We start from the raw sequence: 24208 nt of genomic DNA, 5'->3' as shown, positions 1-24208 counted from the left end.
CAGGCTTTTAGCTAAAAGTGTGAAATGATACTTGGTGAAATACTTTGATTTCTACTATTATCAAAATAAACACAATGTTCTTTCTACTCATTTTTCTGACATTTAAACCATGACAGCCAATCATTTCAGATACTCTTCCACTTGTCCTACATCCCACATAAACCTTTCTTTCTTAACAGGCTGGCGAAAAGATCCGCTCTCTAAGAAGACTCCATCCTCAGCACAGGTGGAGCAATGCTGACTCCTGCCAGGTCCCAGCACTGACGTCCTCCCTGTGTGGGCCCGTTCTCTGGACGCTAGTTTTCTCAAAATCTTTACACACAAGGCTTACGTCCTGGTTCCATCCTATAAGGAAGTGAGTCTTTTTCAGTTGAATGCTGTTTACAGTCATAGGATCAGAGTTTACTCACTTCCTGTTACAAGTTCAATTGTGCCCCCTCAAAACTCATATATTGAAGCCCTAACTCCCAGAACCTCAGGATCTAAGTGTATCTGGAGCCAGGGCCTTTGAAGAAGTGACTAGATAAAATGAGGCCATTAGCTTGGGTACTAACCCAATGTAGCTGGTGCCCTTATAAGAAGAGGAGATCTGAACTCCTCCCCCAAAAGGGTAAAAAGATAAGAAGGAAAGGAAATAAGTTTTATGTGAACAAAGCAGTTGGGAAGGAAGTTAGCAGAAGTAGTTGGGGGCGGAGTGGTTTTTAAGGAGACAGGATTTTCGCCCGGAGCAGACAGAAGGGCGGGCTGGCCCCTCTGACAGCCTCACTGTGCTGCAGTGCTTTGATAGGACTCCCAGTGTCTAGTCCTCACATCGCTCAGCCTTGCACTCTGGCCAACCCGTCAATTAGGGCTCATCCACCAATTGTAATCTACTTATTATTCCTGCTAGGCGCATGAGAACTTAAATAAAAGTCACTCTCAGATTCTAAATTGCTCTATTATGGTCTCTGCTCTGGATTACTTCAACTGGGAAGATAATTAGTGAGGATCAAGCCAATCATGAACTACCACCTCAGAATTACCGGTTTAGTTTTGGATAAAACTTAACTGATGATCTTCTGACCTAAATAAAAGAGCAAATTTGGAAGAGACAACACAAAGGCTGAAGAATTTATGCTCCATTAGGAACCCTTTACCCTGAAGAGCCTGCTTCCGTTCTCCCTGCTTCCCTCCCAATTCGTTTTCTGCACCATTCTGTGTTTCTATTAGACTCAACCCCAGAAGCATCAGCAGAACAGAGGCAGTGTTCCCATTTCCAATTCACTTTTAATTATAGAAAACAGTTGGCAAAATATCAAAGCCCCATGTACAATTTCTTCTGGTTCCACTGGGAGTATAGGGGTCTACCAAGGGAAAGAATAACGGAGAAAAACAATAAAGTTGAGAGCTATGACAATGCACAAAAGGAAAGAAGAGATGAAACAAAGGTGGAGAACAATGACAAATTTACATCTTCCAGCTGGCTTGAGACCTTGGTCCAAGAATAAAAATATGTATTCTAATTTAAGGTGGTTATAACTTCCACTGGGTTTAACCCAAGTCATACTGCTGACCTCTACAGTTTCCATAGTTGACAAAGCATTTTATTATTTGAGTGGGTGGAAAATGAAAGCCATGAGAGGTAAGGAGGGAAAATGACCAAGTCCCCTGCTCTGGTCGACCTTCCTCACCCAGAATACACCACCCTGTGCTGCCAGTCATTTCAGAGTGTGTTCCAAAGAGAAGAGCAATTACCCCTCAGGCTGGCCAACATGTACATTTGTTTAAAAGGGTCAAAAAAGAAAGAGAATAATCTGAACTACAAGGAAGCTTATAATAAGTTATTTTCCATTGCTTGTTCCTCATCTACTTTTGTTCTGACATTTCAGACTGTTAGGACACCTTGAACTTGTTCTAGGAGAAAAAGGAGAGAAAAAAGGAAAGCAATAAACCCTCCTAGTACACACTATGTTTGAAATTCCACTCACCAAGAACACTAACTCATGCAGGTAATATGGAAAGGGAGATGGAGATACAGAAAAGATAAAGGATAAAATGAAAAAGAGTACAACAGAGTAGAAGACATCAAGTGGGAAAGGCAGGAAGGGTGGTATATTGGTCAGCTTTCCCATTGCTGGGAAAAAATACCTGATACCCAAAACTTATGGAAGAGGGTAATCTGGCTCATGGTTCAGAGGTTTCAGTACATGCTTGGCTGCCTTTATGCAGAACATCATGGAGGAAAGGCACAGCAGAGCAAAGCTGCTTAGTTCATGACAGCCAGAAAGCAGAGCATTGGAGAAGAGGGCCAATTAGAGATCTAGTCTCCAAAGGCACAACCTCAGGGATCCACCTCCAACCAGGCCCCACCTCCTAATAGCACATTCAGCTACGGTGATGAGTGAGTTAACCCACTGATGAGTATGGTGCCTCTTGGCCCAATCACCTTTCCAGGAGTCTCTTAATCCAGTCAAGTTGATAGTTAGGCTCAACCAGCACAGATACATAGGGGTGAGGGAGAAGAAGTTGAGCAGGCATAGATCTAATGATGGGGCTTGGCCAATCTCTAGGGGACCGCGCTTCCCAAACAATAAAGGAAGTCTCCATGGTGCAAGCCAGAGGACACCGGTCATTGAATCACTGGGAAGACACAAAGAGCAGCCAACAACACCTAAGTTCAGGAGGGGTGGTGGTCTGTAAAGCTCCCCTAGAAGCGAGGTGGCATGCAGCATCAGACAACACAGACTGGGCCCCAGGCCTGCAGCTGTGCTGAGCCCATCAGTCAAATTCAGAGTGGCTGCACAGTAGGATCACCAAGACTTCTTCTTTCTTTGAAAACACCGTAGTATCAAAGTCTAGGGTTTGCTTTGTAAAATCGAAACCTGCCTCAAACTATAATGTTATGTCATTAAGCTTTGAGTATATACCCCAAACTATCCCACAAAGGCTGCCACACCACAGATAAAGAAAAGAGAGAAACAGTCATCACCAATTAGAGACAAACAAGCAATGAAAGGATCATCTGAATCCTCCCTTCCCCTGTGCACCACAGTAGTGCTGGAGGCAAATGAGAGTTCCATTTCCAATAGTGCCCTGTGCCCAGGGCAGTGATGGCGAACCTTTCAGAGACTGAGTGCCCAAACTGCAACCCAAAACCTACTTATTTATCTCAAAGTGCTAATGCTGCAATTAAACCTGAATGCTCTGCTGCGGGGGCAAGGCTGGGACGACTTGGCTCATGTGTTGACAGAGAGGGTTCTGCATGCCCACTGCGTGCCTGTGGCAGTGCCATGTTCGCCACCACTGACCTGGGCCACATTCCAGTCACTCCCACGCTCATGGTGTCAGATGACAATGGCCACTCCATCTTCGAAGTGAAATAGTACTGTCACAATGTAAATAGGATGCCATTAGCGGAAGAGACATAATAATAGCAGATTACAGTAAAATATTTGTGCAAAACTTCATAGTTTATAAAGTAATTTAACTGTCATTACCTATTTAGTGCTCTATAACAAAAACTATTGGACATCGGGGAAACACTCTAGGTATTTTTTGGATTAGATAAAAAAAACAAAACTGTTGGAAATGTTAAAACGTGACCTGTCCCGGGTTGCAGAGCTAGTTAGCAAGAAAGCTCTAAGTCGGACCTCAAGTCATGGCTTGGCGGTCGGGCAGGACACAAGGTCCCTATGGAGACTCTGAACTGGAGGATCCATGCCCTTCACAGGTCAATCCACTGCAATCTCCCTCTAGCCACACAACAAAAGCCTTGTTCTACCAACATCTTGTCAGGCTTTTATTTCATTTAAAACAAAATTTCTTTTTTTGGTACCGGGGATCGAACTCGGGTCCTTGGGCTTGCACAGCAGGTGGCGAAACCACTGAGCTAAATCCCCAGCCCTAGAACAAAATTTCTTAAAGTTTGTTCTAAGATAAGAATAGCAATCCCTACTTTCAAAATGTGAACACCTAACTGGAGAGATAAGAAACAAATGAGAATTAAGAACAATAACCCAACAGTTATCCAACCAGAGGGCGACACACAGTAGCTACCCCTTACTCTTGGGGATGCATTCCAAGACCCTGGGGGTGTCCGAAGCTTCAGATAGTACTGAAAGCCAAACTCCCTTACTTTTCCTATACACACCTGTGATCAAATTTAATTTGTAAATTTAACTTATAAGTAAGAGATTAGCAATTAACAACTACTAGTACAATAGAACTTTATAACAGTGTACTATAATAAAGAGATTTCATCGCGCTGCTCAGAACAGAGTGTAATTTAAGAACTGTGTGCACCATAGCTGGCTGTGGGTAACGGAAACTGCAGAGAGCAGAGCCACAGAAGAAGGGTGCCTGTGGTGGTATAACGGACGCCTTGTTTCTAAATAAGAAGAAGTATTTAAAGCCCACAGGAGAAAAGTCCAAAGAGCAACCTGGAGGTGCCTTTGTGGGCCACTTGGACCATGTTACAGGAGGACGCCAGCCAGGCACTGGAGCCACGCCATGACAGTATACTCTGGAGGTTGGAAGTGTCAAGTGTAGGTAGCTGGGCAGCAGCAAGGTCGAGCACACTTGGCTGCAGTCGCGAAGCAAAGTTCATAGGCAAAAGGTTGCAGGGGAAAAGGACAAATCGGCTTAGCAACACAACTTATCAAATTAAAGTATCTTTTTAGGCTACATTAATTCTAATTAAATAACAAAGTCACTGAAATAATCACATTACCTGGTGACAAACACATTTGATAACCCCCCCTAAAGAAGCAAATGCACTAATAAAGTTAACATAAATAACCTGAGCTAAAGAAAGGAGGAACTGCAGAAATAAAATTGGATGACATCAGATATAATCCTCCCTCAAACATCTGCCAGACTTTGTTTCCAGCAGCACTCTGCCTTCCACGATATGGATACAAGAGCATGCAGAACGCTTTGTACTCTGGTTCTCAAAAACACCTGACAGCTGCCTTATTCTTCGTACTGGAACACATCCTTTCCACACTCTTGACATCTGACTAACTGCTAGGCCTTTAAAACTCTGCACAGTGGTACGCTCCCAGGCAGGCAGAACCAGCCCTGTGCCGCGAAAGCCTCCCGTGTCTTCATGGACAGCTCCTGCTGCACCCAATGCTGCCATGTGAGTGGCACCGGCCTGCACATCCACCTCCCTAAGGGGGCTCAGGCCTGGAAGATACTTGGCTGACAGTTTTACAGATCCTCTCTGGGCTACTAGACCCTGAATACAGTAGAAGCTTGATAAATACTTGTCTAATAGAAAATACATTGCAATTCATAGAAAATATGCCAACTGCCAACAGCAGCATTTGTAGACCTAGCATAATGCTTAACACATAGCAGACACTCAATAAATAATTGCAGATATGATTATATTGCCAGTAGAATTTAGAATCTGTGCTTAAAATACAGCTATGGATGTGCCCATTCTAACAAAACCAACAGTAAATAGTAATAGATGGATATTTACATAATACATTCTACTTTTTCAGAGTCTGTCCTTTAACTCATCTCTAGAGCTAGGAAAGTCCAAATATCTACTCCCTCACTAAATCTTTACACTAACCCTATGAGGTGGATGTTTTAAAAGTGCTGCTAATCTGACTGAACATCGCTCTAACAGAATCTTTGTGACTTATACTTTATAATTTTGAGATGCTATAAGAATGTTAGTTCCGTGGCATCTGGTAAACACAAAAAGCAATGGGTGTTGAAGGAATTAGTAAAGAGACAGTAACAGTATGAAGGAAACAAAAAGTACAGATGATGCTAATACATAGCACAAGTACGGAAATGAATTGCAAGTGTGCCTGGAAAAGGAGCTATGAGGAAATGTTCTAGGACAGAGAAGGAATCACACAACATGGGAATGAACTGTGGTTACACAACTCTCCAAAACAGGCAAGAGTCAAGGAGAAGTGACAAGTGGAAGCTTTGCTGTGATGGCTGGAGTGGCAGCATCAATTTTGTATCACTGTTAACAACATGTCACTACAAGAAAAGGAAGAGGGTTGAGAATTTAAGCTGAAAAGCTATCAAAATGCTGCTAAAAAAGTCACTGCCAGGCTTCCTTAACTGTGCACAGCAACAATTACGGAGATGTGTTTGGAAGAATCCTCATCTCCTGAGTACACAGTGGCACAGATTTTTGGTGAAGAAAAACACAACGATCCAATTTTTGATATAGGTCAAAGATTAGAACAAGAGAGTTCACAAGAGAAGATATACAGATGGCCACTAAAAATATGAAAATAGGCTCAACATCTCTAGTCAACAGAGAAATGCAAATTAAAAGCAATGAGATACCACTACATTTCTATTAGAATCACTAAACTTAAAAGAATCAATGATATCAAATATTACCAAGGATAAGAATAGAAAGGAACCCTCAATTATCAATCAATAGCTAATTATTAATTATTGATTATTAGTTACTGATTGATATGTAAACAAATTATATTAAAAACTTTGCAGCTTAAAAAGGAATTAATTATCCCACCTAGTTTGATAGTTAGGATTTGAAGAGCAGCTTATCTGTAGTTCTGACACCAGGTGTCTCCTGAGGTTACAGTCAAGATGTCCCCGTGCTGCAGTCACCTGCAGGCACAACTGGACTGCTGCTTTCACACTCACTCACAAAGCCATTGGTAGGAGAGATGGGTTTCTTGGTGGCTGTTGGCCAGAGGCCTCAGTTCCTAACCATGTGGGTCTCTGCATGAGGCTGCTACAACATGGCAGCTCACTTCCCCCAAAGCAAATGGTTCAGGAGAGATGAAGCAACCAACCATGATGAAAGTTTCTGGATGCTGTACAACCTAAGCTCAGAAGTAACACACTATTGCTTGTGCACACCATCCAACCTAAATACAATATGGTAGGAGACCACACACACACACACACACACACACACACGCACAGGTATGAATCCTGGGAAGCTGGGACCACTGGAAGCCATCTTTGGCCTTGCTTCCACTCTCATTCACTGCTGGTGGAAATGCAAAATGGTGCTATCACTTTGAAAAACAATGTAACAATAATTTATAAAATTAAACATACAGCCATGTCTTAGCCCAGTTTCTATTGCTAATAACCCTGGGTAAATTCTAAAGAAAACAGGTTCTTCTTGGTTCACAGTTGTAGCTCAAAGCCGAGGGACCACACTTGGTAATTTGGCAGGGTCCCGAGATGGCATAGGACATCACATGGTGAGAAACGGTGCATACACATGTTTGCATCCCCTGTGTGAGCTTTCTCATGCACTGTCTCACTTTCCTTTGTCCTTAGACAGCCACCAGTCTTCACTTATAAAGACTCTTTGGTGCCTCATGTAATCTCAATCCACCCTCCAAGGGCCCCCCCTATACACACCACTGTCAGATTAGTCTCTACCCTCTGAACACCTCCAGTGGGAGGTAAATTCCAACACAAGTTTTGGATAGAACAAACCATTTTCAAACCTTAGCAACTCCAAAATGTCCCTTCACTCCCACTCCTAAGTGTATATAGCAGCATGTACACAATATGACCAAACTGTAAGTGAGCCAGGTGCTCATCAGCTGATGAATAGATAAACAAATTATGACACATTCACACCATGAAATACTAATCAGCAATTATAAAGAACAAAATACCAATGCGCACAACATAAGTTAATCTCAGAAATACTTTTTAAGTAAAAGGAAACAAACAAAAGTCTATTCTATATGAGTCCATTTATACATTATTCTAGAAAATGTGAATAACTGTGGTAAGAGAAAGCTGACTGATGACTACCCAGGGCTGAGGTGGGAAGGGGAGGCAATCCAAGGGCTGTGACAATGTTTTGGGGAGAGGGGGGTACCGGGGATCGAACTTGGGACCTTGCACTTGTGAGGCCAGAGCCGAAAGCACTGAGCTCAATCCCAGGCCCTGATGATGCTTTTTAATATGAGAGCATTTTCCATACCTTAACTGTTCCAGCTATGTGGTTGCGTATAGTTATGAAAATTCACCAAGCTGCACACTCAAAATGAAATTTTGTATGGTATTGGAGATCGGACTCAGAGACTTGTTACCACTGAACTACATCCTCAGCCCCTTTTTAACATTTTTATTTCGAGACTCGCCTAAGTCGCCCAAGCAGGACTTGAACTTGCTATCCCCCAGTTTCAGCCTCCCAAAGTGCTGACAGTATAGGTCTGTGTCATTGAGCCTGGCTTAGAATTTTATTTTAGTAAGTGATACCTTAATTTAAAAACTACATTACGTATATAACATTACTGTACACTTCTCAGCTTCAAAGAAAATGTTGAAAAACTATTAAAATTTATAAAACTTTCATGATGTATTTACTCAGATATAAATTTATTTTACATAAAATATAAAACCATTTCTATGTGATAGCAATGAATAATCAAAATAATCAAATTTTCAAAAGACTAGTTACTGGTAGCCCTATCTGGAGACTAATACACCTGCACAAGGAAGAATGATAGAGCCTCAGATGAGAAGTAATAGCACCATGAACAGAGGGGAATGGAGAAACCCCATTTTACATGGGTGAGCTGACTGAATTGTCAACTGATTGGAGATGAAAAGAACCAAAGGAGACATTCAGTATCATGATACCACTGACACATCACACAGCAGCTTCCCCCAGAGCCATCTGCTGACTGCCCTATCTTAAACTGAAACACCCCACCCACCACCAGCCCATATTCAGAACTTCTGATGGTCCCTCCCTCCTTCATTTTCCCCCATAGCACTTCTGATCTTATGACACTGGATAATATAACTCACTCATTTGACTTGTTGATCAGACAATGAATCCCAGAAAGGTATAGCTTTGTCCAGTTTAATTCACTGCTGAATACTCAGTGCTCAAAATGTACCTGGTAAACAGAAAGAGCTCAATAAATGTTTACTAAATGAATCCAATGGAAACATTAAAAGAAATCATAATATCGAAATAAGAAAGGCTGTATAGGTGTGAGGAGAAGAGGAAGAAATGGTGGGTTCAGATTAAGATACTCGCAGTGAGGAATTTCACAGCTAAAGGAAATCCAGAGGCTACCAAAGAAGCTTGGGTTGGTGGTTTTCCCAAAGAGAATGGCTGCAAGTGCACAGCTAAGAGATCTCCAAGAAGCACCTGCAATTCAACAAGCCCATAAGTGAACTCCTATGTACCATAAACCTGCTCTTTCAATAAAGGGATCACAGGCAAACAAACATCTACCACACTTTGCTCAGTATGTTACTTCATGGAGCAGGTGAGTATGAACGTGTTATAACGATGACTCTGTGTACTGCCAAACCTCACTCCAGAGCAAACAGTTCCGTCAAGGAATCAAATTTAAGCGTATCAGGTTAGGAATATTCAGGCAGAGATATCAACCCTACTAAACCCTCAAACCCGATGGCATCAGCAGGAGCCAGGGGACTTAATCTATACAGAAGGAACAGAATGGCAGCCAGAGGGTGCGGCCTGTGCAACATTCTCACAGATGGATGCTTGCACTTTCCTCCCTGAAGCTCAGTCTTCCTATCACTGTTGCTCAGGGAATTTGGGGAAAAGATTCAGAGAGACAGAAGTAAAGAAGGGCTCAGGTTAATGCAAAAGATTGACTCTAGGACACAGGAAGAACACAGTGGTCAAAAGATATAGCTGACCATAAGCCCTACTTTCTGCTGAAGAATAAAATCCTACAGAAATTATCCTCAAACAGAGGGCACTCCTAGGAGAGAAGAATCTGCAGGATGAGCAGGGTCCCCAGAGGCGGGCTCCATGCCCCTGCCAAGGTGGGATTATAGAGAGTTGAGATTGCTCATCTGGTATTTATGGAGTGTTAACCACATCACATGGGCCCTGAGAGACCTCAACTGTTAGAAATGAGTAACAGTGCTGAGGGGACAGTGATGGTTCTGGGACCCTAAAAAAAATCACAGCACATCAATGACTGAAGGCACTTTGGAGAAATTTAATCAAACCACCCACGGGGCTCTGAGTAGTAAAGCCACATGCCGGTGTCATCAGTGAGTGAGTGAGTGGCAGAGGCAGGAGAGAACACGTGTGTGAGTGGGTCTGGGACCTGTCGCTGGACCTCCTGGAGTAAAATCCAGCTCTGCCAGCAATTCAACCATGTGACTGCAGGCAAGTTACCTTTCCTATGTCTGCACTCCATCATTAGTAAAATAAGAATAGCACCCAATATACGTATACGTAGTTGTTGTCAGTATGAAAGGAGATCATGGAGGTCTGCATTTTGCCTTGGAACCTGGCACATGGTGGCCGGGTAACTGCAGTGTCAGCTGTTCCTGCTACCACTGATTCTGTTTCTATGGCTATCAGAGACTGGTTCTCGTTCTATTCCGGGACAGAGTCACTGAGTTCCTTTGTTGAACCCACGTTCATGAGTCTGTCAATCCTGACACCTTGGTCCTAAAGCTTCCGGCCCTGTACAGTGCCCACCTCTGCAGTCTGTCTGCTTGCTCTCACCTGCCAGCACTCGGTGCTGCCCCAGCCCTTGGCCTGGGCAGACTGCACCACCTGCTGGTCCTCAGGCCAGAAAGTCTATGGTGGGACCCCATCAGTCCCACCAGCTCAGGATGACAAGAAATCCGTCGCATGGGATGTGTGGGAGGCCCAGGCGCATCTCGGGGAAATACCCAAACAGCTACATGTGCAAGCTGAACAACAAACAAACAGAAGATCTTGTCTGTGTAAGCAGTGTTATTTGTGCTGAATACTGTGCATTTTTAATGTGGTACTAGGGATCAAACTGGAGACCTTATGCATGCTGAACTAGTGCTCTACCAAGGAAGCTACATCCCCAGCACTGAGTATTGTCTTTCTGTTGTTCTTGCTGGTTTTGGTTTTTTGGCCATACAGGGATCAAATCCAGGGCTTCATTCATGCTAGGCAAGCACTCTACCACTGAGCTTCATCCCAAGCTTAAATACAGCTTGGTCTTCCTAAATACACCTTGCTTTGTAGCTTCCTTAACATAATCACCATACCCTGGACAGGAGCACCAACATCTAACAACTTCTTTTCTGTCAACAATGGGAACCTAATGGGATTCTGAGTGTTCACTATACATGCCATGAGAAAACACATGACTTGAGTATATAAATCATAAAATCCAATGGCCAAAGGTTCCTTTGGGATGGCTAATCAAACTGCCATTATTAGCTGACAGTATTAGCAGTTAGAGACTGGTGGCTATCCTGGATGAGGATGCAAGTCACCTTGCATAAAAGGCAAAAATGTTGGCTCTTAGGGACTTGCTCATGCATTCACATGATGGCTGCCCCCAGGGCAATGGAGGAAAGTCATGCCAAGTCCACGACCCCACAGGTGGCCAACCGACATCTCATCTGGCTCATTATACATAGAAAAGAAGTCTTGTTGCTCAGCAATGAGTAATACACTAGCACTGAAGGCGGAGCCAGTCAATACAGTGTTGGCTGCAATTCCTTCATAAGCAAAAGTAAAACAATAATTTACTCTGAAACTCTAATTACGGAGCACTCTCCCTTGTGAGATAACCTTTATCTCCATTCCACAACTAAGCTGGACAAATATTTATCAAGGATTTTTCACAAAATTACCATGAGGTGAGAACTCACCTGAATAGAAGTTTAAAAGGATAAGAAGTTAGAGAAATGACAGACAATAAGAATGTAACTATTCTGAGTGTTAGTGTAGGGAAGGGCTTGGAAGAATATTCTATTCACCAGTCAACTACTAAAAGCCAAAAACAAAGCATAACCTCTTACTTCACAAATGTTCCGTTTAAAGGGATGAGGGTCCCTTTATCCAAATATAACATTTTTAAAAGTTGAGCTTTCTAAGAAGTAACCAAACTGTGTCTGCTTTTGTAATATTAATAGCTAACATTTACTGAGTATAAGTGGCCCTGTGTTAAGTAATTGATACTCAGTAAATCCTGGCCAGATTCTTAAGAGAGGTAATGTAATAATTTCCATTTTATAATTGAGGGAACAAAGGCTCAGAAAGAATAAACAGCCAATCTAGGTCCACAAGGCTAGTTAGTGGAAAAAGTAAAAGATTCCACCCAAGTCTTGAGGAGGGTCATCCAGTAGAATGTAGTGTGATGTGTAAATATCCTTTATCTATGCTGTCCAACTGGGTGGCCACCAGCCACACATAGCTAATAGGCATTTGAAATATGGTTAATGTGACTAAAGAGCTGAATTTTCATTTCTATTTAATTCTACCTAGTTTAAATTTACACAGCCACATGTGGCCAGTGACTACTACCCTGGACAGCACAGCTCTGTAGAGTAGTTGTTGGCAAAGTATAGAGCGCAAGCCAAATCTGGCCAGCAGTCTGTTTTTATATGGGCATGAGCTAAAAATTATACAGCTAGATAAACACAGATATATCAATAAAATTTTATTATTTTATATATCTATCTATAATATATAAAATTTTATTTATTTTGAGCTGCTGGCTATGGAACCCAGGGCCTCAAGCATGCTAGGCAAGTGCTCTATCACTGAGTTATACCCCCAGCCTGCTTTCTATATTACAAGGGAGGAGAAAGAGGGAAGAGAATGGGAGGAGGAAACAGGAAGGAAGAAGCCATAGCCTCAGAAGCAGCTGCTGCAGCAGCAACCACAAGACAGATAGCAGATAGCCTACAAAGCCAAAAATATTTAATGCTAGGTCCTGCACCCAGAAAATCTGCTCAGCCCTGCCCAAGGGCTATGGTTTTAACAACCATAAACATGGCTCCCAGGAAAAGGGCTTTTTTAATCTAGTTCCCTCTCAAATCTAAACATATGAGGATGACAAGAACTATGGTGATGCATTTCCCTATTCTCCATTACATAGTGTATTTAAATGATCCAAACCTGGGCACAGGCAAAAAAACACTAAGATATGCCCTAATTAAGTTCTGTGTAGCCAGCCACTAAAATAACATTTCACAATTACAAACTGCTTTTGCATTCATTATCTCCTGTTTTATTTAAAAGAAACTCATGAGCAAGAAGGCCCATTTCAAAAGGAGAAAAGCACAGTACAAAATTCAAGGCAGTACTCAAAGAGGAGCAAGTCCAACTTCACTGCCACTCCATGAAACAAGATTTCTGCTTAAGCTGAAGAATACCATGCAAGTACCATGGTCACATGATGAACCTAAGAAGTCTGATTGGTTCAAGCTAAACCCAGGAGTTTCCTCCCTTGGTAGGAAAAAAAACCCTCTGTAGTCTCCAGTAAGTAAGTGGGTGCAGAGGGAGAGAAGTAGAGCCACTCCTGCTCCCAGAAGACCTGCAATCTCCAAATGAAAGGATCTGCTCCCAGGAGTCCAGCACTGTGCCCTTCCACCAGCCCCACCAGTGAGTGCACAAGTTGAGAATGACACCTCTCTCTCAGCAAAAACAGAATTCCCTTGCAAACTCACTCTACCATTCAAAAGAGCTAGTAGTCTTCTCTTTGATCCCCTCTGGGTCACTCCTACAATTTCAGGATTGTGAGGACCCTCTAGGAATTAGTGTGAAGCAAACAACCCTTTAGTGCCCTAGGAGCACTCACTGACCACAAGTTTTCCTAGAGGTCACATAGAAGGCCTTGGGATTTTGTATTACTTTCTTATGCTCTAAACTGCACAGTCCAATAAGGTAGCCAGCTTATGTAGCTGTTTTAAACTAATTAATATGAAGCTCAACAGCTACATGTGGTCGGTGGCCGCCATATTGGACTGCACACATACAGAACATTTCCATCCTTGCCACAAGATGTATGGGACTTGTGTCGCAATCCAAAATCTAATATTCACACCATTCTGATTAGATGCCAATACATGATGAGGAAACTCATGCTTTTCTTCTGACTTCTGACTGGTAGTGCACCAATACCACATAACCACTGCCAAATTATTACTGTTAATGGCTAATATAATTCTCTTACAGCATTACAAACTCAACTCACTATCCTAATTATCTACATGTTCCCCTTTGCCCATCCAACAACTGAGTCATTTGTGCATGTGTCTGTCTGGAAGTTTTACTCATCCCTTTACACTTCCAAATCCCTATCTCACATGGAGCATCCTGGCTTTTGGTGCCTTGTGTTAGATTTATTCCAGCTGCATATTACTGTATGAACCAATAAAAGCTTAGAAATGCATCTACAGATTTTACCTTCGGTCTAGTTAGGTCTTGATTGTCTCTGTCTTTACACTTTCCTTGGCCTACCATCCCCTTCTTCCCATCTCCTGCATCCACTTTGCCGAGCCAGTTTTACAGCATATTCTGAAACTTCTTAATACAAGCTTTGAGGAATTACTACAGGAAAAATTCAGTAGTGAATAGTAGTTTTGGGTTACTCCAAAACCAAAGCCCAAAAACAGAGACTCTGTTTCAGGTGAGCCTCTTGGAGAGCTGATCCCAGAAGGACAGAGTGAAGGAGCAGGAGGAGTGATAAAAGAAGGAGAAAAAGAAAATGAATAAAGGGGGAGTTTAGTGATTGAGACTCTGAGGAGTATAGTTTCAAATCCATCCCACTGAGTATGTTTAGGAAATGTCAGTACAAAAGAAAATGGGGTTTTAGGATATCTATCCACCAGCACCCAACTCTCCTTAGTTAGGGGCTGCCCTTCAAGATGCTATCATATGTGGGCCTAGAGTATGCACACAGAGATGGAGAGTCCTCAGGAAGAAGGTGGGAAGGTGTGACAATGACTGGAGCTGGACTCGGGCAGGAAAGCTGAATCTGAGCTGTTCCAGCCATGGCAGAAACCAGAGCTGGCTTGAGAAGAGGCAACCCAGGTACATACAGAAGCTTCTCCACACAGGAGCACACGCTGACTTTCCTGACTGATTTCATCGAGGTACCAACTCTGAACACTCCCACCTAACCCATCCGCGTCCTTTGGTACTCACCTGCATTCTCCTGCCTTCAGCTTTCCCCTCCACCCCACCACCACCCAACTGGCTGTTTCCAGTCACCACACCCCAGCACCTTCAAGGCTCCCCACAGCGATGAGTATGTGTGTGCACTCTTCTGTCTCTCCCCAGGCACCACCGAAGTCCCTGGGGACAAGGACTGCTTCACCTCCAGGAACTCAGCTCTGAGAATACTGCTGAGCACCACACATGCTCAGTGCCTGTTTAGCAGGTGGAGTAAGAAAGGAAAGAAGGATGTGAGTGTCCCTAGACATCAACTCAGTAGGAATCCAAAGCTCTGCCCACGCTTACACTCTCCATAAAGACTCACAGGACACAGGCCCAGTGTCAACCAATCAAATGGGCATTGGAGAATAATGCCTGATTTATCTTACGTCATTTAATCCAGCAAAGGCCCTGGTCCATAGAGTCATATTTTATCAAATCTGAGATGTCACTGACTAAAAGATGCTGCATTATCTTATTTACTATTAGGAAGGAAAAAATTCTGCCAAAATAATTAGCAGAATAATTATTTGGATTATAAGACAAATACTGATTTCAGAAATACAAAAATGAGGGCTTGTACTTCCTAGAATTTTTGGAATCTGATCTCTCCCATTTGGTTTAAAAAAGAAACCTCCCCAAACACACACACATAAATGGCAGTCCTATGAGACCAACATGACTACTCACTTTCCCCATAAGAAGGAGATTTGTGAGAAAGATGTCATGTTTCCTCGGCTTTCCTCCTTCACCTCATGAGGGTCAGTCACTACCATGGCAGGACCTCCCCTCAAGAAGGTCTCTTACAGACCCCTTCATGCTGAGAAGGAGCTTCCAAGGGCACAAAGGAGCAAGGAGCTATCACTTCGGGCCGCATCCCTGTGGAAAAGATGCAGGCTTTGTGGAGAGGACCCGGAGCGGGCATCTGGAAGCAGGGGAGTCTTTGCAACTGAGCTGCATGTCAGCCCTGCCTAAACAGCCCTGACAGAGTAGGCATGAATCAGCATCCAAATTCCCAAGGAAGAATGCTTAGAATGCTCAAAGGGCCAGGGAGAAACCTAAAAGGAAGTTCCTCTGATGCTGTGCACAGCAAAAGCAAGACAACAAGTAAGGCTGTGATTCTTAGAGACAATGGATTGGGTGATGAGAAATCACATCACATTTATTTTCTTTGGAAGAACCAACCTAATGGGTACAGACCCTAGACTACTGTGACAAATGGCTGGAGATAGCACCTCCCCTTCTCAAGCCAAAGAATAATGAACCTGAGGGAACCCAAACAAGAGGAAGAAGGAAAAGAAACCGCATTAGTAATTACAACTTGCTCTGCGTCCAGCTGACAGCTTGCAACATGCCCCATGCCTTTTATTCCCCTTCACAATGCCGCAGGCAGCCTTAACCGGCTAATAAATAGGTGGCGGTGGCTGAAGGCCTTGCAGTGCTCCGGCGGCTCCTCCCCCGCTCCCTGCCTCTTAGCATGTCAGCCTGGCGCTGTGGCCATGTTTCCATGTGGCATGCCTGGGAGGAACACATGGAGGGCTGCCATGGGCTCTGGAGGCAGGTGGCACCCATTCTGAACTCAGACAAAAAGATGCTGCTGCCAGAATATTTCTCTCTCCAGGGGAAAGTGATGGAGAATTGAAAGGGAGGTGTAAGACATGCATGAAGGACTGACTATCTTTTCCTGCTGCCAGTAAATACTGTGCTTCAGACTAAATGCAAAAAGAAGCTTACCCAGCACTTTCATTTCTAATTTTGCAAAATGGATTAGACCCATAGACTAACACACGTAACCACACAATGTTGTTTTCATAGTTAATGTCTTCTAGACATTGTGTAGAATCCTGTCTTACAGAGCAAACTATTAAAACACTTTAAATTCACCATGCATTTCAAGGCAGGAGGAAGGAGGAGAGAAAAAGATTTTAGTCAGCATTGACAAAAAATGTCCATTTGGTAGCTTTGATATAGGTAGTAGATGCAGGGAGGTGGGGCCTAGAGAGACAGAAAGCCAGGAAGAGGCAACAAGAGTAGGGCTTGCTCCAGACCTGCAGCCATTTCCCCTTCATGGAATTTAGCCTTAAATTTTACATCTCGAATTGCAGTTAGGATATTTTCACTTAACTCATTAAATAAGTATGTCTGCTGGAAATCTTGATTTTAGGAGTATCTTGGGTAAGAGAGAAAGAAACTTTCAATATATTAATAAAGATGTGGTCTGCTTTATACTATTACTTTTCTTGAACTGTGTATGTACTTCTACAATATTATCTACATTTTCAATGCCTTTATTGTTAAGTTAATCTAAATTGACATGTGACAAATTACATCCTCTACTCTCCCTACTCTGGAGTTGGGAGATTAATATTTTTAAACCTAATTTGAGGACCTTATATTTAACTTTACTATTTGTCACCAGGTTATTTCGGGTGCATCATTTTAGACTATCAAGATTTTCCTGACTCAGGACAAAAGACACTAATCATATTAGTCATCCCTCCCAGCCTAGTGTCAACTGCCAATGTGATAAACATGTCTTCATCAAGCTCACTGATGAAATTGTGAACAAAAATCTGAGGACAGGGCTCTGTATCACTCCACTGGAAACGTTCCTTTGGGTTAACATTAAGCCAGTAATCTTGGGGAAGATCTGTTCAAGTAAAGACAAATACAACTGAATCCACTGCTTTTTGACCCAGCCCGCATTTCTCTGTGCTGCTCACAGGGCCTCTGGGGTGACTTTATCAGACACCTGGTGGACACCCACATGCACAACATGCTCTTGCTCTGCCAGAGGGTGGCGGACAGAGAGTACTATGACTATGACAACCCAGTCCCAAGGGGGCACAGTTGTTCCCCCTTTTCCATGGGAGACACATTCTGAGTGAAAGACTGGAACCCTGGACGGGACTGGACCCTGTGACACACCAAGGTTTGCCAATACACTAGTATCGATGATAAAACCTAATTTATAAATTAGGCACACCAAAAGATTAATAACAATAATTAAATAGAATACGTATAAGCTAGATGTGGTGGTGCAAGCCTGTTATTCTAGCACTCTGGGAGGCTGAGGCAGGAGGGTTGCAAGTTCGAGCTCAGCCTGGCAATCTAGCCACTTAGTGAGACCCTGTCTCAAAATGTAAAGTAAAAGAAGGCTGGGGGTGTAGGTCAGTGTGAAGGCTGACCTAATGACATGGCTACTGATGACTAATGGGCTGGTAGCATATATAGTGTGGACACAATGGACAAAGGAAGAATTCAATCAGAATGGAGATACCCAAAACAACTAAAACTAGAGGTTCCAGTTGACCTATCTCTTCCCCTTCTAGGTATCTTTCCAGAAGAGTTAAAAGCATCATGTCAGTGAAACATGCATACCCATGTTTATAGCAGCACAATTCATAATAGCTAAATCTTGGAAACAGCCCATTTGCCCATCAATGGATGAATGAAAATATGGTGTTTATATTCAATGGAGTAGTACTCTGCTGTAAAGAAGGACAAACTTGAGTCATTTGTAGGTAAATGGATGCACCTTAATACCATAATTTTTTCTACTGCCCCACTTTATTCCATTGTAAAGAAAATCTTTCATAATAGAGAATTTTTTAAAATTAAGTTTATTGGTACATTTTAGGTATACGTAAAGATCACATTCATCATAGGGAATTTGTACCTGTATATGATACATTTTGATCTTTTTTTTCTCCATTCCCCTAATCTCCCTTCAACTCTTCTTCCCCTCCTTATTTATAGAAGCTTTGTTTCCATTTTTTTCCTTCTTTTCTCATTTTAGTTCTTTTCCCTTCCTTCCTCCTCTGCTCTCCCTTGTTCCTCTTACCATTTGAACATTCTCTTCCTATTTCACAATATCTAGTATACATTTTGGTCCATATTTACACTTTAAGTTTCTCCTACCCGATAAACAATATGATATTTGCACATATGTGGCTGATTTATTTCACTTAAGAGTATGGTTGAGACCATAATTTTAAGTAAAGTACAGCAAACACACGTTTAAATATCAAATTGTTTCTCTTATGTGAGAAACCCAAAGGGTAAATAAACAAAACGGAGGATAGCTATTGGGAAGTAGGAAGAACATGTTCAAATGGGAAGGCAAACTAGAGAGGGAGAGGGTGAGGAGAAGGAAGGGAAAGGGTTTTTTTAAAAGGTCTTTTAAAAAAAGAATACAAGGAGAACGATGGAAACTATGCTTTTGTAAATTGAGAGGGAAAGAAGGGTTGAAGGGAGGGCAGAGAAAAGAGAAAAAGAAGAATTAAGACATATTATGTACAGGTACAAATTCCTTATGACGAATGAGATGATTATATTTGGCAAATATGTACTAACAAAAATTTTTTTAAAAGGAAGAATTTACACCCAGGTAGCACCCAGCATACAATGCAGTTTACAATTTATGAATTTTATGTTTCTGGAATTTTCCATTCAATATTGTTCCTCCATGGCTGCCAATCGGTAACTGGAGAACAAAGCCGTGTAAGGAGGACTCCCGTGGTTCATAAGCACACCTCCCTCTCAGGTAGGGCTTCACCTGTGCTACGGGGGGGGGGGGGGGGATGACAGCCACACAGCTACACACTGCCTGCCGGAAGTCTGCACACTGGTGGGTTAAAAAGCTGAGATTTTATCTTCAGAATTAAGCCAAATGCAAAACCTGACATCATCTTTAGAAAATCTTCCTCTAGCAGTGAAAGCACAAGTCCTGAACCTTTGGCAAAGTCTTTTTCTCTGTGTGTTTGAGATGCCGTCCCGGAAGGAAGAGGACGCGTGGGGGAGCTGCTGGTCTTTGCGCACGGAGTTTGTCTTTTCTAGGGTTCCAGTTGCCTTATCTGTAGGACGAAGGAGCTGCTGCTGCTGGGAGGCCCAGGGACAGGCGGTCCTGAATTCTGCATAAACCATGCCTGGCCTTAACACGGCCTTCGTTTTTTTCTTTTAGGTTTGAAAGTGGAGGCTTGGTCTGCAAGGGCAAAGAAACTTCAGCAGTGTGTGTGTGTGTGTGTGTGTGTGTGTGTGTGTGTGTGTGCATGTGTGTGTATGAGTGTTTTATGCCACCGTGTTCGTACGACAGTGGAGAGGTGGAGGGTCCACAGATGCAGGCTGAGGACAGGATTGCTGCTCCCTTGCCTTGCCCTTTCCCACTCGGAGCAGCAAAGCCCTTGCAGGAGCCTGCGGTGCATCGATTCGGGGGGCTGGTGTCCACCTACACTGGGACCTGTAGCTGTGGCTGGCAGGTTTTCCTGAGCTGCTTTAAAGTTGTTCCTTAACCTTAAGAATTAAGTTGAAATGTAGCCGATACTGCAGTTCCAACCAGGATGATTTTTCTATATCTCTTTTGGATTTATATATACAATACCACCTGGACTGGGTCATTGCACAAGGTGTTGGCAACTGTTTAATATGCACAGATGTGAGCAGTAACAGTATTTGTTATAAGCAGCCACAACTTCTGTAGATATATTATATACAAGTAGCAATTGGGAGTCTGAAAGGTGATAAAATTTAAAAGATAAACAACTATATATTAGAAATGGTTTTATCCTGCTAAGAGACAAAACCAGATGACTATTTGGGTTTTTCAGAAAAGACATAAGGACTCCAGGGGAAAACTGCACTCCATTCCTGCTCTAGATCCCTAAAACATATTCTAGGTCACACTGCCTTGCTCGTGGTGGTACCTGGAAGAGCATTTAACCAATTTCTAATAGAACAAGTGGAACGTAAACATGTCATCAAGACAGGGCTGACAAGGCTAATGCATTCTGTAGGCATACTGAGTGCTCTAACCCCAGCAAGGGTTTCCAAACAAAGGATCACAAATGAAAAGACTGCACCCAAAAACCCACGCATGCCTCAGAGGACCAGACCCTGACCTGGGTCCAAGGCATTCCAGGCTGCACAAGCATGAAGCAAATGTGCACGCTGAGCATGACAGAATTCTTGAAAGTTATTAATTTTTCTACATGACAAATAATTTAAGTGCTTTTATATATTAAACATAGGATGGAGTCAATAATTTGTACATTTTTATAGTCAAAAAAATACAGGAGGCTTCCCAAAATATTTGCACTTGCAGCAAGCATTAAGGGGTTAGTCCTAACCACACATGGACCTCAGCACCCTCTCCCCAGTCAGGGAAGAAAGGAGGCAATGCTGGCTAGCATGGTCATGTGGCCACCCACAGGCAAGGAGTGTCACAACCGCCTAGCCACTCATAGCTACTCAGGCTAGGACACAAGATAGCCCGGACCAACACTGATTTCAGAGACTCTAGTGAAGTCCTCCTGGACGATCGTCTTTATTCTACCACCAAATCCAACCATTACTGGTGGTGTTGGTTGTTTTCCACTTGCAGGTTGGGGCCTCAGTCAATGTGAGAGAGCTCTGGTCATTTGAACACTTTTATCTTGATGAGGGTGCTCAGCACTTACTCCACTTTCGCCTTTCACCAGTACACAGCTTGGGACTAACAGCCAGATTAATGGGGTCTAGGCATGTTCTAATCACATGCCTGCCTGATATTAAGGATATTTACCCTTTTGTACCTAAGCTTCCTGCATCATGAAATAGAAATGACATTTCCTGTGTATTCCCAAGATTGGCTGTTGGACTGAGATCAGAAAGTGAGAAAATAATCTGTAAAAGCACCATACAGTTGAGAGATATCTTATTGTCATCTAGAGAATTATTTCAATCTCTAACATACTTTATCTAGAATTGAAAACAGCTACCTGTGGACAGACATGTTGAACGATGTCCAGTCACGGATCAGGTAAATGATTTTACCCGAGACTCTGTTGTGACCATCTTAATTTGTGTCCTTCATCTGGATTCCACACATATTTATTGAGTGCCCTCACGTGCCGCATTAATGCTGACTTTGTGCTTTATATGTGCCAAGCGTAGGAATTTTATACAAAAGAGTCAGTTAATTTCCACACACGCAAACTAGAAAATAATTTAAATTTTTAGTAAACTGAGGCTCAGAAAATTTAAGTAATGTTCCTACAGGCATCCGGCTAGTAAGAAGAGAATCAATTCAAGCAGTCTGGCTCCAGAGCCTGTGTTCTCCATCACTAGGTTGTAAGTCCTGAAATGCTGCAGCAAGACAAGACAAGTGACTTGTTTTCACAGATCACACAAATAAAAATGGTATTTCAGGAAAGTGGGAAGTTTCAGGAAGAAAATAAGATAGGCAATGAGTCTGGGGGTGGGGGCATCTGAAGGAGTCTGTTACAGGCTGATACTCTGCTGGGAAGCCAGTTCCTCGAGAATTTAGGACCACCTCACTGTTCTTAGCCATTTAAGTTCTGCTCAGCCCTGGAAGAATCAAGGGCAGTCAGCATCTTCATTTTTTCTCATTGCTTGAATTAAGAAATTATATACACAAAGTATTAAGAAAGGCACATACAACAGAGGTTTGGACACATAACACTGAATTGGACATGGACCTTGCTTGTGAGTCATGCATCATAAGCAGGAAAGCAAAGGATAGGCTACGAGGCTGATCATCTCTTCTTCTGATTATGAAAGTAGTGTACTTCATTCCTACATTTTCAACTACCTGCTAGAGCTGCATGCAGACGCCTAACTGGCAATATTTCAAAAATTCACTTCCTCCCTTTCCAGAACCCCAAGTGCTCTTCCTCCTACAGCCCTCATTCCTCCCAATAACCCCAGGTACTAGCCTTGGGAGTACCTGTAGATCTTCCAGTTTCCCTGCAGGCTGCAGTTCTTTCCCTTAGTTGCCAAGTCCCAACCCTCTCGTCTGGCCCTACCCCACTCTAATGCCACCACCACGGGACAAGCTCTCACTGCCTCCTTATGGATTCTGCAATAGCAACAGCCTTCCATCAGTCTTCTCCAAGATATTTTATAAAAGGTCACATTCACCTCCTTCCTTCACTCCATTCTTTCACTCATTCATCCAACAAAAATTTACTGATCACCCACTAATACTTCACATTGTGTTAGTAGCTGTGGGTTTAGTAGTCAACAAGACAGACAACTTCTTGTCCGAGTGAAGCTTAAATTCTAGTAAGTAAGGCAGACAGTAAATATGAAAATAAATAAATGGGATAATGCAGATTGATAATTATCATAGAGAAAATAAAGCAGGGTGATTTTTTTTAAATGTATTAGAATGCTTTCAACTCAAGTAAGAGAAGACCAGACTCAATGGATTTGAGAGGGGAAAAAAGTCTCAAAAACAAGTAGACAGGGTTGGTTTGGGGCAGTTCCCAGCAGGACTCCGGCTCTCTGTGGTTCTCCTGGCTGTGCTTCTGCTAGGTGTTGGCTTTCTCCTTAGGCAGTAGAACCAAAGGTTAACCTTCCAGGGGATGATGAGACCACCTCTCCCTGTGCACTTCTCAGAAATGAGGACACTTCTCCCAGATGCCCCTGGATGACTGATTGCCTCCTGTGTCCCATTGGTTGAGTGCTGGATCACATGCCCATGATGGAACCAATCACTGATAAGAAGAGAATTACTATCGTTGGATTAGACTCATCTGCTCTGCCCTGGACAAGAGATAGGAGATCTTCCCCTGAGCTACCAGGGTTCAGAGCTGCAATCTGAGCAATATGAGAGAAGAAAAGAGAACCAAGGGTGCAACTACCAATGCCCAGAACAGCATACCATCCAGGGCTCAGGCACACAGGGGTGAACTGGAAGCAGTCAATGGAAGAGGAGCTCTCTGAGCTGCAGCTGAGTGATGAGGAAGAAGTGTTTGTGCAAAGCCTCAGGGAAGGAGTCTGAGCGATAGAAATCAGTGAAGATCAGAGAGCCCAGCCAAAAGAAGGTCAGCCTGTTTAGGACAGAGAAAACAGTGTGAGCTCTGGGAGTGAGGGGAGGTGACTAAAGGTAGCCAGTGCCCTAAGAGCAGAGAAGCCACGCAAGGCCTCCAGGCCCATTGGGCTAGAGGTGGGATCGTACCGAAGCTTCATGGAGGATCTTCCCTCTAGGGAATGACCAGGTCTGAAACGCACGCCTTATGATACATCATCCCTTCCATCCTCTTATTGTGTGTCTCAACTCACTGGACTAAAAAACGCCGTCCAAACTCTGTCTGAGCACTTCGGGTTCTCCATGAGCTGGCTCCAAAACTGTTTCTCCATCACACCGCTCGAATCAAACCCTTTTCCCTCGTTACATCTACAGGAGTAGTACACCCCCACCCTTGCACTTGCCTAGAATATACTCTTCTTCCATCCTGCGTGTTCCACTCAACACTTTCCAAGAACTGTCCAAGAAATTATAGTCTTTCAATAATGGGCAGTGAGTGAATT

At 43.0% G+C, this 24208-nt stretch overlaps 1 protein-coding gene across 24 annotated transcripts in view; it reads right to left on the bottom strand.

Annotated features, from left to right (window-relative positions):
* The window catches only part of Fars2 (phenylalanyl-tRNA synthetase 2, mitochondrial), a 463399-nt gene that overhangs the window by 235331 nt on the left and 203860 nt on the right, over positions 1-24208 (bottom strand). The gene's annotated exons all lie outside the window — the stretch shown is intronic.

This window comes from Heterocephalus glaber, unplaced genomic scaffold (assembly GCF_053883595.1).
Source record: "Heterocephalus glaber isolate CG9 unplaced genomic scaffold, H.glaber_assembly_v1.0 deba00001472, whole genome shotgun sequence".
Classification (NCBI taxonomy): Eukaryota; Metazoa; Chordata; class Mammalia; order Rodentia; family Bathyergidae; genus Heterocephalus; species Heterocephalus glaber.
Note: the sequence above shows the minus strand (reverse complement) of the source record. Positions and strands in the feature narration are given on the sequence as shown.